Source organism: Heterodontus francisci, chromosome 19 (assembly GCF_036365525.1).
Source record: "Heterodontus francisci isolate sHetFra1 chromosome 19, sHetFra1.hap1, whole genome shotgun sequence".
Lineage (NCBI taxonomy): Eukaryota > Metazoa > Chordata > Chondrichthyes > Heterodontiformes > Heterodontidae > Heterodontus > Heterodontus francisci.
This window is the reverse complement of record NC_090389.1, coordinates 34657247-34670608: the sequence shown is the minus strand read 5'-3', so window position 1 is coordinate 34670608 and position 13362 is coordinate 34657247. Positions and strand designations below refer to the sequence as shown.

General features: G+C 42.0%; 1 protein-coding gene across 3 annotated transcripts in view; it reads right to left on the bottom strand.

Annotated features, from left to right (window-relative positions):
- The window catches only part of LOC137380015 (contactin-4-like), a 1659092-nt gene extending 1646115 nt beyond the window's left edge, over nt 1–12977 (bottom strand). For all 3 annotated transcript variants that reach the window (XM_068051491.1, XM_068051492.1, XM_068051493.1), the window contains exon 1: nt 12781–12977. The gene's annotated coding sequence lies outside the window, so the exon portion shown is untranslated. The remainder of the gene's footprint in view (nt 1–12780) is intronic.
- Between the last annotated feature and the right edge of the window lie 385 nt (nt 12978–13362).

The window sequence follows — 13362 nt, the reverse complement described above, 5'->3', positions numbered from 1 at the left end:
TCGCTCCAGATTGGTGACCGTGTTTTCAGTTGCTTAGGCCCTAAGCTCTAAAATTCCCTCCCTAAGCTTCTCTGACTCTACCTCTCCTGCTTACTGTAAGATGCTCCTTAAAACCTACCTCTTTGACTGAACTTTTAGCCATCTGCCATAAGGTGGTTTGGTGTCTAATTTTACTTCACAATGCTCCTGTGAAGTGTCTTGGGATGTTTTATTACGTTAAAGGCTCTATATAAATATAAGTTGTTGTTTGCCCCCTTTGTTATGCTAAGTAATTTCAATTGTTTTCAAGAAGCCCATGCTTAACTTAAAAAAATAGAATTTCACAAATATAATATTGCAATCTTTCTTTCTGGTGTTAGGAGCTGTACTTTCCAGTTATGTTGAAGAATAGCTGGTTTGAAGAATACTGCAAACTGTAAACCAAGTTCTCAGTTCTCTTGGCAATTGAGCTTTGATGCTCTGGTACAGAGATGATGATACCAGTAAAAGATGAGAGGGAAAGGCTCTAAAAAGCAATACAACTTAGGCAACATGGTTGAGAATGGGAAGTTGCAATGTTTTTCGCAGCATTCAGTATCATGTAATCAAATAATGTTTCACTTTTCAACAAGAGAAACAAAATTCCATTCAAGTGCAGTATTTGTTTGAATCGGGGAAGATCAAAGGTCTCTGAACTTGGATCCTAATAAACTGCTGTCGTAGAGAATTTTCACATTTTCTTTAAGAGGTGCCAACTGAAGAGGATTTCAAGGTTAAAAGGTTGTTTCTAACCTTGTTTCAGCAATGTGTACCCTAGGGCCAGTTATGTGCATTAATCACTGCAGACAACAGACTGACGTAGCCTCCATGCTGACAAATCACTTCGCAATACTGGCATTACAAAACAATGAGTTCAAACATTTGGTTTAACCTCCACAAGTATTTCCATTCATTGGGAAATAGCATTTGATATCATGGTGGGGTTTAAGTACATTTCACTATAAATCTGGATGACGCTAATGGATACTCTTATCATGTTTGTTCCTCAATAGTGTCTCTCCTGCTCTCTTTACCCCCTCAAAAACACCATCATTTTTATTTACTACCAGAATGATTTCACTGAGTTTGCCACACTGCAATGTTAATATGCAGACTGTTAGAAAGTGGGCATTTCTGAGTAAAACAGAAGTCATAGCTCATAGTCATAGAGTCATTATGACATAGATAGAGGCCATTCGGCCCACTGAATCCATGTCAGCTCTCTGTCGAGCAATCCAATCAGTTCCATTACCCCACTCTAGCCCCACAGCCCTGCAAGATTATTTCCCTCAAGTGCCCGTCCAATTTCCTTCTGAAATCATTCATTGTCATTGCTTCCACCACCCTCATAAGGCAGTGGTCATTGCTACTCGCTGCATTCAAAAATTCTTCCTCACATCTCTTGCCCAAAACCTTAAATCTGTCTCCCCCAGTCCTTGTAAAAATCAGCTAGTGGGAACAGCTTTTCTTTGTCTACCTTATCTAAACCGGTCATAATCTTGTACACCTCTATCAAATCTCTCCTCAATCTCCTTTGCTCCAAGGAGAAAAACCTCAGCTTCTTCAACCTAATCTTGTAGCTAAAATTCCTCATATCTGGAACAATTCCGGTAAATCTCCTCTGCACCCGCTCAAGGACCCTCACATCCTTCCTAAAGTGTGGTGACCAAAACTAGATGCAATATTCCAGTTGTGGCCTAACCAGAGCTTTATAAAGGTTCAGCATAACTTCCCTGTCTTTGTATTCAATACCTCTATTTATAAAGCCTAAGATCCCATATTTGTTGTTAACTATGGATTATCTGTTAGCTATTGAATAATCTGATTGATAATTCATTTCATACTTCCTGCAAACTTGCAGGTATAAAATATGACCTTTTGAACAAAATTAATGGAGAATATAGTAAGTATGGTATGGTAGCATAGTGGTTACATTACTGGACTAGTGATCCAGAGGGAAACAGTTAATGTTCCAGGATCTGAAAATTAATCGACCTGAAATGTTAAAAAAAAAAATAGAAAACCCTAGAAAGGTTAAGGCACAAAAAGAGGCCATTCAGCCCATCGTGCCTGCGCCGGCTGAAAACATTAGCCGCCCAATCTAATCCCACATTCCAGCACCTGGTCCGTAGCCTTGTGGGTTACAGCACTTCAGGTACATGTCCAGGTACCTTTTAAATGAGTTGAGGGTTTCTGCCACCACCACCAATCGGGGCAGTGAATTCCAGACACCCACCACCCTCTGCGTGAAAAGGTTTTTCCTCATGTCCCCTCTAATCCTTCTTCCAATCATTTTAAATCTGTGCCCCCGGTAATAACCTCTATTAAATTTAACTCTGTTTCTCTCTTCACAAATGCTGCCTGACCTGATGAGTTTTTCCAGCATTCGCTGTCTTTATTTTAGATCTCCAGCATTGCAGTATTTTGCAATTGTTGCAGCAGTCAGGGACTGGACTGATAATGTAGGGAACATGAGTTCAAACCCCACCATGGCAGTTTGAGAATGTGAATTTAGATAAAAGAGATCTTGAAATAAAAGGTTGGTATCATTAAAAAAAGGTCATAAAGCTATCAGATTGTTGTAAATACCTTAAGGGGGTGGTGGCCTAAAATGCCTCTGCTGCCAATGTACACGGGGCGACAGCAACGAGAAACGGCGTACCCTACCCAGGCCAATCAAGGCCCTTAAGTGGCCAATTAACAGCCACTTAAGGGCCTCCCCCCACCACCATGGGGATTTTACATTTGGCTGGTGGGCGGCTGAGACATCAGAAATGCAGCCTCATAAAACTAGATGGCCTTCTGGCTGCTGGGGGCAGGGAGGAGGGTGGCCCTCCTGATCAGGCACCCTGTTCCCCACAGAGGGCCGCACCCCCCACCCCCGAAGCCCCAACTGCCCCCAATGCCTAATATGCCCCTACCGACCTAACCAACCCTCCTTGCCTCACCGGGGCCTGACCAAATGCCCCCGGCAAGGCTTCAAAAACTTACAATTTTCAGGTGTACTCCGTCATCTTCATCCTTGAGCTGGTTTGCAGTCCCAGCAGTGGCCACCGCTCCTGGTGGCGCTGCTGGGACTATGTGCTGCTGGTTCGCTGATTGGCTGGCAGCTCCATTAGGCAGGAGTTCCTGCCTCAATGATGTGGAAGTCCCATGCAAGACCAATTATGGGCCTGGGGACTGTAAAGTCTAGTTTGGATCCCCAGGCCCAGCGAAGGCAGGATCGCCACCGACTATTCGGTTGGTAAATGGCTTCCCCCCCCCCCGCCCACCGTAAAATCTAGCCCCATATCAGTACTTGCCTACAATCAACAAATTATCAGACCAATGGGCGGAAGGTGGGTTTTAATACTAAGAATAAAAACTCAATTTAAAAAATGTTAAACAAGCTTGTAGTTTTTTTTCATCAAATATTTCTGCAGTAGGACTTATTGTGGCATATTTTACCTACAGCAACATTCCTTATTCAGATGATGATTTGCCTCCTTGAAGTTAATCCAATCTCTGCTGTTGTGGTTTTTGAGTACTCTCAGAATTACATTGACACACATAAATAAAATGTGATTCAGACATATTGCACAATAAATAGGTATCATAAAATTTCAAATACAAAATTTCCCTTTTCATATTAAGATCAATTCAATACAATAAAGTTGAAGATCAATCTTTTTGATCTTCAGCCTCATTTCAAGTTTTAGTCCACTTGATAGCTATAATGTACTTTAGGTCCAAGTGATACCTGCAGCTACAGTGAGGGGCAGGGCAGTGAGAGCCTGCTGGTAAATCTACAGCTTCTCAGTTGTCACACTCCTTGGTATTCTGGGCAATATTTACCCCTCAGTCAACATCACTAAAAGAGTTTCTGGTCATTAACTCATTGTTATTTGTGGGACATTTCTGTGTACAAATTGGCTCCCGTATTTCCAACATTACAACAATGGCTGTAATTCAAAAATACTTTGTTGGTTGCAAAGTGCATTGAGAAATCATGTGGTTAGGAAAGGCACTATATAAATGCAAATTCTTTCTTCTAATTAGAGTGGATATAGGTTGCAAACCACGCCTGAACAAATAAATACACTGTGTATTTGGGGTTGTTTAGTAGAACAGAGCAGAAGGACAACCTCTGTGCTGATCGGATGGCTACTGACACTGTTTCTTTTCCTGGAGACTGACTGTTCTGCAATATCAATGGAGTTTTAACTGTGGCCAAAGTTAAGCACAGGGAGATGGGAGCCAGGTTGGTCGGAGAGGATGAGGATAACAGGTAAACAGGACACCTACAACACATAGTTCTAGATAATCTGAAGTTATGGGAATGGGAGGCCAGCAAGGAAAATTTGCAATAGTTGTATCTGGAGAAGCCAAAGTACATGAGAGTTACAGTGGCAGAAGGGATATGGAGACGTAACTAAGTCATCTTGGTGATGGCTAACATGTGGAGTTTAAAACTCAACTTAGGTCAAAGAAAATACATGTAAAATGGACGGCTTCAGCCCAAGAAAATATCTGGCGATTGGTGGTGGCTGGAGGGAATGGATTAAGTGGCAAGGGAGTAGTATTTATGACCAAGCCAAATCCAGTCCTCACTATATATATATTTTTAAAGATTTAATAATTTTTGAACCAGTACAAAAATGGGGTCTTACAAGTAGCTTCTGCTGTTGCAACCTTAAATATAAAGCATTAAGGGAAAGCCAAAAAGATTACAATTTCACATGGCACAATTATGACAGATTATTTATTTACAGAAAATATTTGTGCATTTGGATAGAGTTGAGACATTGATGTTTCCTAAACAAAATACATTCTATTTGGCTTCTCTTACTGAGAATTTACCATCTCTATTCAATAAGAGGTTCATATGTTACTGCAACACATATATTGTATGAGTGTTTATATAAAATATATAAAGACAAAACAGGACTAAAAGGAACACACATGTGTTTATGTGCTGCAAATGCAAAGTCTGTTATTCATAGAAAGTGAGGCACTTAACATTTGTCTAGTGCAAAAAGTATCTGATTCAACTTAATGGTCTGTAGGTCCATTAACCACCCTTAATAATTAACCAGCTGGAAGGGGCCATCCATAATTAGCATCCCTTTCATAAGAGTACACTGTTCAGCTCCTTTTACTAAAAATCATGAAAATTGCAGATATAAACATAAAAGAGTACAGAATTGCAATAAATCTCACTCCCCAGGACTAAATGACTGCCACCAATGATGCTGAGATACAAAGCATGAGATTTTGTTTTGATTGCAAGCAGGCCAAAGATGCTGTTTCATGTTGCTAATCTATGTGAAAGTTCCTCAGCTAGAATATTAAAGTTGCAATCATAGATTTTTAACAACTATGTGTGCAATGTAAGCAGAGCAAAAATTGCAGAGTAACAGATGTAGCAACAGTTCTGCAATATAAACAAGACACTAAAAGAAAGAAAAATGTCAAAGTTTCTTGGCTTGATGCAGGCCAATACTGTGTATTACATTCATGTACCCCAGTATTTATAGCACAATGTTCAACCACAATATCGTGCACCACGTTCAATGGTCTGCTGTAACATGCTCTCTGGAATGTTTCTTTTCCTTGAGAAATATTCATGATTGACCAACTTCATCCCATTTCCCAGCTTGCATTTTGCTGCTTTCAAATTGTATCATAACACCTTACTACAGGTCACCAAATGGTGAACGTTAATTCACATATTCCTGAAAATTTACCTTCTATTCTCAAGAAACAATAAAAATGCTACATATATTGAAACAATAAATTAACATTTTTAAAAGTACCTACAATAGGACAGCTTATTAGTACCAACTTTATATGAATTACAAACTGACTCTTTCTTACACAGTGAGATTGGCAACAGATTGTTTACAGTTTAAATCACTTAAGGTAATGCCACTCGATTTATTCACTTTTTTCTTGCTTCCTCTTTCTCAAACACTCATCAATATGCCTTCTGTCATTTGGGAGAACACACACATAGTACAAGCTACAGATCTCTCTGTGGGTTTTCATGGCATCTTCACTCTGTCCATAAACTGAGAAAGACAGTTTTCAAGAGACTGAGATGTACAGAGTGTTGCCCTTCCCCATAGTGGATGCCCTGCCAAATGATGCAATTGAGAGCTGATGAAACTCATCACACATATTGGGTGGAAAGTTAAAATGTCACCATCACTGGGGCATGAACCAAGGGCCTTTGCAATGCAAATTCAGCCACTTATATGCTTTGTGACTCAGCTATTCTTTCTGCTTTAACAAAAGTTTGCAATATCGACATAAGATTCCCCAATCATTATTGTTCAACTAAATGAACTGCTAAATATGTAAAACATGCCTCTATTTACTAAATTCATTTTATCTATTTGAATTCCCACATACACTTGGGTATATCAGTACTAGAAGAAGAATGACATCATTAATAGGCATAAGTAATTTAAAATGTGTCCAACTGTCCAACATTAAAGATAAAGAATGGACCTAATTTGTTACTTACACAAATTTTGCCAAGGCATTTGATAAGCATGATTTGAAATTAGTAATTTGGTACATTTTACTTGTATGTTAAACTGTTCTATTGCACGAACTGGCATTTAGACAATTAAGTTTCTATTTCATGCAAACAAATTAATCGGGCTGTTCTGAAGGGCAGATTTTCTGTGTTTTTTTAAATTAACTGAACTGATTGCAGCATGTTCCTTCACTTTCCCCAGACACTGCCTGGACAATTAGGATGGTCTGGGGACAATTTGCATGCTATCCAGTCCGCTAGTCTGGATTTGCTGTTTCTTCCTCAGTTAATTTGTTTTGCTTTGTGACAGCATTCATTTAGTTTGATGATGGAACTCTCAGCTTCATATTATTGTCACTTAATTGATGGTTGATTCCCTAGTTTTCACAGGCAGTCGTCTTGCAACAGCATGAGAAGTTGGGAATGTTAGAATTACCTATCTACTTCTTACACACTGTTCTAGGGTAACCATTGGCTTGAGGGAGAGGGATCATCATTCCTTGTGAAATCTAGTCAATGGCACAAATGGCAACCATTCCATCTCTGATTGGAGGTGGGGGTGGGGGTGGGGGTGGCAGATGTTATAAATTCCTGTAAGGAATGGTTCACTTAAGCCAGAGGATTTTAGAATTCCACAGTGGACAACTAGAGAGTTTGTGATTGTAGGTATGAACCTCCCAGTAATTTTCTTCATGGGCTAAGGAGTGACCAAATTACAATTAAAAGAAATGATGTAATTACATTAAGAAGCCAGCTTTCCTGGAACAGCATGTTCCCAGATTTTAGCTACAGGTCCTGTGACCCTGTCAAGTTTGCATAAGAGGCAATATTACTTATATAGTGTCTTTCAAAAGCTCAGGATGTTCCAAAGCACTTTTTAGTTAATGAAATAATACTTTTGTATTGTAGTCACTGGTGTAATGTAGGAAAAATGGCAGCCAATTTTCACACAGCGAAGGCTGACAAATAACAAGTTAGTGACCAGATAATTTTTTTTTTGATGATGCCAGTTGAGGGATAAATGTTGGCCAGGCCATCAGGGAGAACTCTCCTGCTGTTCTTTGAATTGTGCTGTGGTATCTCTCAATTCCAGTGGAATGGGCAGACAGTTTAGCATCTCATCTGAAAGACAGCACACCTGAGAGTGCAGCCCTCCCTCTGTACTTTACTGGAAGTGGCAGCCTAGATTATGTGCTCAAGTCTCTGGAGTGCGACTTGAATCTTTTCTGACTCATAGGTCAGAGTGCAACAAGTGAGCCATGGCTGACACCTTGTGTGTTGCAGTGAGATCATATACAATATAGTCTTAAGTCTTATATTGGGGTTCACTGCTGAGTAGCTGGCGAAGAGGTCCCAGCTCCAATTCCTAAACTGTGCTGAATCAGTTACCTCAGGCAGGTATTAGTAGCAGCATTACAACTGGCGCCACATCGCGTACAGAGAAACTCAATACAGAGTTCCAACACCCAATCGCTATCCAATGGCTTCTATTAGAATTCATGTGTGGACATCTGATGAGGATAGAATAATGAGCTGAGTTTCCCCTCTCTCCAAACCTGATGGTGGAATAGCCTGCTCACATTTGCTGTCAGTTCTCCCAGATAAATGAGATCCTAGGTACTGTAGCAACTCCTTCAGTTAGGGAGGCAAGGGGAAAAGATATGGATAGACAAATCTAGTAAGAAAATAAATAAGTATATCTAATATTAACTGTTTTTAATACTCAAAAACCACTGTCGCTCAAAATTAACAACTACAGCACCAAGATCAGTGGATGACACATTGACCCAGATTTTGCTGTAAAGGGAGTGGGGAGTGGGGAGTGGGGGGTGGGGAAGAGATTGCGGGAAAAGAGATTGGGGAAGGGATGGAGAGGAAGAGATGGGGGTAGAGATGAGGGGATAGAAATGAGGGAAAGGAGAAGAGATGGGGGAAGAAATTGGGGAGTGATGAGATGTGGGGATGCGATTGGGGGGAAGAGATGGGGAGGGGAAGAGGTTGTGGGGAGGGAAGAGGTTGTAGGGGGAGAAGAGATTGTGGGGGGGGAAGAGATTGTGGGGGGGGGAAGAGATTGTGGGGGGGGGAAGAGATTGTGGGGGCAGAAGAGATTGTGGGGGCAGAAGAGATTGGGGAGAGAAGAGACGGGGGGGGGGGAAAGATTGCGGGTGGCAAGAGATGGGGGAGAAGAGATTGGGGGGGAAGAGATTGTGTGGGGGAGAAGAAATTGGGGGGGGAAGAGATTGTGGGTGGCAAGCGATTGGGGGAAGAGATTGTGGGGGGGCAGAGAGTATGGGGGGGGGGGAGAGAGTGTGGGGGGGGAGAGAGTGTGGGGGGGGAGAGAGTGTGGGGGGGAGAGAGTGTGTGGGGGAGAGACTGTAGTGGGGAGAGAGTGTGGGGGGAGAGAGTGTGGGGGGAGAGAGTGTGGGGGGGATTGTGGGGGGGAAGAGATTGTTGGGGGGGGGGAGAGATTGTGGGGGGCAGAGTGTGGCGGGGGCGGAGAGTGTGGGCGAAGGGAAGAGACTGTGGGAGGAAGAGACTGTGGGGGGAAGAGAGTGTGGGGGGAAGAGAGTGTGGGGGGAAGAGAGTGTGGGGGGAAGAGAGTGTGGGAGGGAGAGATGGGGGAAGAGATTGTGCAGGGGAAGAGATTGTGCAGGGGAAGAGATTGTGGAGGGGAAGAGATTGTGGGGGAAGAGATGGGAGTGAGGGGGAAGAGATGGGAGTGAGGGGGAAGAGATGGAGGGGAAGAGATTGGGGGAAGAGATGGAGAGGAAGAGACTGTGGGAAAGAGATGGGGAAAAGAGATGGGGTCGAGATGAGGGGGGAAGAGATGAGGGAAGAGATTGGGGAGGGAAGAGATGGGGTGAAGGAGATTTTGAAGAAGAGATGGGGGGGGAAGAGATGGTGGGGAAGAGATGGGGGAGGAGGAGATTGGGGGAAAGATTGGGGGCAGAGATTGCGGGGAAGAGATTGGGGGAAGAGATTGTGAGGGAAGAGACGGGGAAAGGGGAAAAGGTGGGGCAGGGAGAGGGGAAGAGGTGGGAGGGAGGGGGAAAAGAGATGTGAGGGAGGGGGGAAAGAGATGTGAGGGAGGGGGAAAGAGATGTGAGGGAGGGGGAAAGAGGTGGGAGGGAGGGAGGGGGGAAGAAGTGGGAGGGAGGGGGGAAGAGGTGGGAGGGAGGGGGAAAGAGATGGGAGGGAGGGGGAAGAGATGGGAGGGGAGGGGGAAGAGATGGGAGGGGAGGGGGAAGAGATGGGAGGGAAGGGGAAGAGATGGGAGGGAAGGGGGAAGAGATGGGTGGGAGGGGGGAAGAGATGGGTGGGAGGGGGGAAGAGATGGGAGGGCGCGGGGAACAGGTGGGGGAAGGGGCAAGAGATGGGGGGAAGGTGGGGAAGAGCTAGAAGGGAAGCGGGAAGAAGAGATGGAAGGGAAGGGAGAAGAGATGGGAGGGAAGGGGGAAGAGATGGGAGGGAAGGGGGAAGAGATGGGAGGGAAGGGGGAAGAGATGGGGGGAAGGTGGGGAAGAGCTGGAGGGAAGGTGGGGAAGAGCTGGAGGGAAGGTGGGGAAGAGCTGGAAGGGAAGCTGGGATAAGAGCTGGGAGGGAAGAGATTTTTAACATTTTATCATCTCACCTGACTCAAGCACATCTGTATTTGGGGGTTAAAAATCCCTCCTCAGTGTCTAAACCAGAGAGTATAAATTAGAGTGTTTAATTAAATGTAAAATTTCGTACAGGATGCGAAATAAACAAAAAGAAAGAAAGATTGGATTGAGAGAGAGATAAACGAGACAAGGAAAAACTAATTTTTTTTTTCATCTCCAACAATGATGAATATGTGAAGGAATGAGAACCCCACATTAGCAGAATTAAATTTTCATTGCAAGAGTGATTGTTTGCCAGTAACTAAGATGCCTCACTGTGTAAAACATTTACCTACATTTGAATGCACCAGCCTTAGCTTTTTCTGGTCAGTTTAGTGGGTGACTAGTGGGTAAATATTGCAACTTCATGCCCTTTGTGTGTTTTAATGCAAAGTCTCTTGGTGAATTACCAGTGCCGCAAAATTTATGGAGCAGCAGGGTATCTTTCACAGCAACTTCTTGATTTCCGTATTTAACTGTACATGTGCAGATGACAGAAATTACTGTCCAATTTAGTCCATAATAATTGTGAGCGCCACTAGCCTCACTGTTATTCTTACCATAAAATCCAGGCCAATGTAATCACATCACTGAATTCATCACTTTGTTCACCATAAAAGTTTTACAATGTTCTATAAGACATTACTATGTCAACACCACGCCTTTATGATTTCCAGTTGTTTATCCTATTTGCTTTGTATCTGCCAATAAAACTGCTACAACGCTGCCTTTTTTTAACCTTAAAAAATCTTTGGCACTAGTTTAGTTTAGTTTAGTTTAGAGATACAGCACTGAAACAGGCCCTTCGGCCCACCGAGTCTGTGCCGACCATCAACCACCCATTTATACTAATCCTACACTAATCCCATATTACTCCCACATCCCCACCTGTCCCTATATTTCCCGACCACCTACCTATACTAGGGGCAATTTATAATGGCCAATTTACCTACCAACCTGCAAGTCTTTTGGCAGGAAACCGGAGCTCCCGGAGAAAACCCACGCAGACACAGGGAGAACTTGCAAACTCCACACAGGCAGTACCCAGAATTGAACCCGGGTCGCTGGAGCTGTGAGGCTGCAGTGCTAACCACTGCGCCGCCCCACTACCTACAAGTTTCCCATGAACAAGTGGTAAACAACTGTTGTAAAGTTGACACCTCAGTAGATAAATAACTGCAGACACTAAATAGATAAATACACATATATACACATGATACTTCAAAAGAAAAAAAAAGACCACCAGAAATACACCAAAAATTCATCCATGCATTTAATTGAGCAATCTCATATTTATGATGCCAGGTTTAGAGCACAGTAATATATTGCTAGTGCAGTAAATTGTTGGGACAATTAGATGGGTCCAAAACAATAACTGACCAACATCACAAGGTCAGAAATGAGCAGTAAATTACTTCACAAAACATTTGTATTAAAAACTGGATTTCTAATCCACTTTCTGATTAAGCACACCATTAAGCAAATATAATCATTTATATAAGGTTGAAAAAATATCAACTTAAAACAGGATACCCATATCTCATTTGAAGTTTTGGGTGTGTTTCTTTATAAAGAGATTTCTATTCTTATTGCAGTTGGTAAAAGCCCATTGGTCTCCTCATTTTAAGTATTTGGATTCAAACAAGACAATCAATGTCGATCTTCAGAGTTTAAAAGTATATCTATATATTTTGGAGCAGCTAAATGGTGCTTCTGTCCTTGAGTGAATTTAGTATCTTAATAGGAAGGTAACCAGTTCTGCTTTAAATTTGCACTCTCACATTAATAATGAAGCTCTCACTGGGATTGCATATGAAAGAAAACAATTTGGCTAACTGTAATTGTATACTGAAATTCTTCTTTTTAAGAAAAGTAACCCATGCAATAACTGATACAAGGGGATCTCGTAAAATAACTGTTAATGTTAGATAACTACATACCTTTTGCTAATATTTTATATTCAAGATCTCTCAGATTTCACGCTGCATGAGTGTTTCATCTCTTAGATCCATTAGCGAGCCACTTTAATTACAACATTCTAGGAAGCAAATGCTCTGAATATTCATTTGCAATTTGAAGAGATCCATATCCTTTGAAAGACTTGATTTTTAGGATGTTGCAAGATGCTTAACAGCACCACACAGGCAACTCCTGAAATAAAGAGCAGTTCTAAATGCCTTTACCCACTTGCCTGGATCTATTCCTGCCTGTGACAACTATGAATGCAAAAAAGAATGCTTTCTCTTCATTCTTTTGTCTTCAAATCTACAATAGCTGTCAACAAAATAATCCCTCACTTAAGACTGAGGAAATAGAAATCCTAAGCAAATCAAATTCCTTTTAGAGAGCAATAGTACATGAAGTATTATTTAACAGTTGCAGCAAATAGAGAGCATTTATAGTGACTGAGGCTTGTATTTACAGCTACTGTTGAGTTAACATAAACACAACATCCTTTCATAAAACACAGACACCACACACTTAACTGATTCCATCACAATTGCAAGCTGCGCCTTTAAGTATCGAAACAGAACAGCATATCCAGTTTATAAAATATTACAAAGCAGCACCCCAACAAAAATATTTCTGTGTACTTACCGAACTAAATGGGAAAGAGCATCAGTTTCCTTTCCACTTTCTGTTACAGCAAATAGAGGTTCAGCCTCACAGCAAGTCACTGCCTCAACTACACTGATCAACCAGGCATAACAGGCCCTTATGGGTTGTCTATGCAGCTGGGAGATAATGGAACCATTTTCTCAGCTGGGACCAGACATTTAACTGCTATACACTGTGTGCTGTGTGTCTGTTCACTGGCACTAATCAGGAAGTACAGTGCTTCTCAACCGCATTTCCCGAAGCACCTACACAATTAGCACATGAATCACATGGACACGCAGCAAGGTCTTCAGCTGTTCTTAACTGGATTCCCTAACAGAGATTAGGATTAGAAAATCCTAATAGCTGCTTGTAGTTTCTCATTGTCAAAAGCATTATGTTAAAGCACAAGCCTGCTTTATTTTGACGTGAACATCAATCTCACTACCAGTACATGTTCCTGTTATGTTGCCCACATGTTCATGTATAAATGTTTCAATAGCTACTCTATTAATTTAATTTAACTATTTCACATCCTGTTTAATATGACACCAAAATCTTCAGAAAGCAGGTAATTTAATG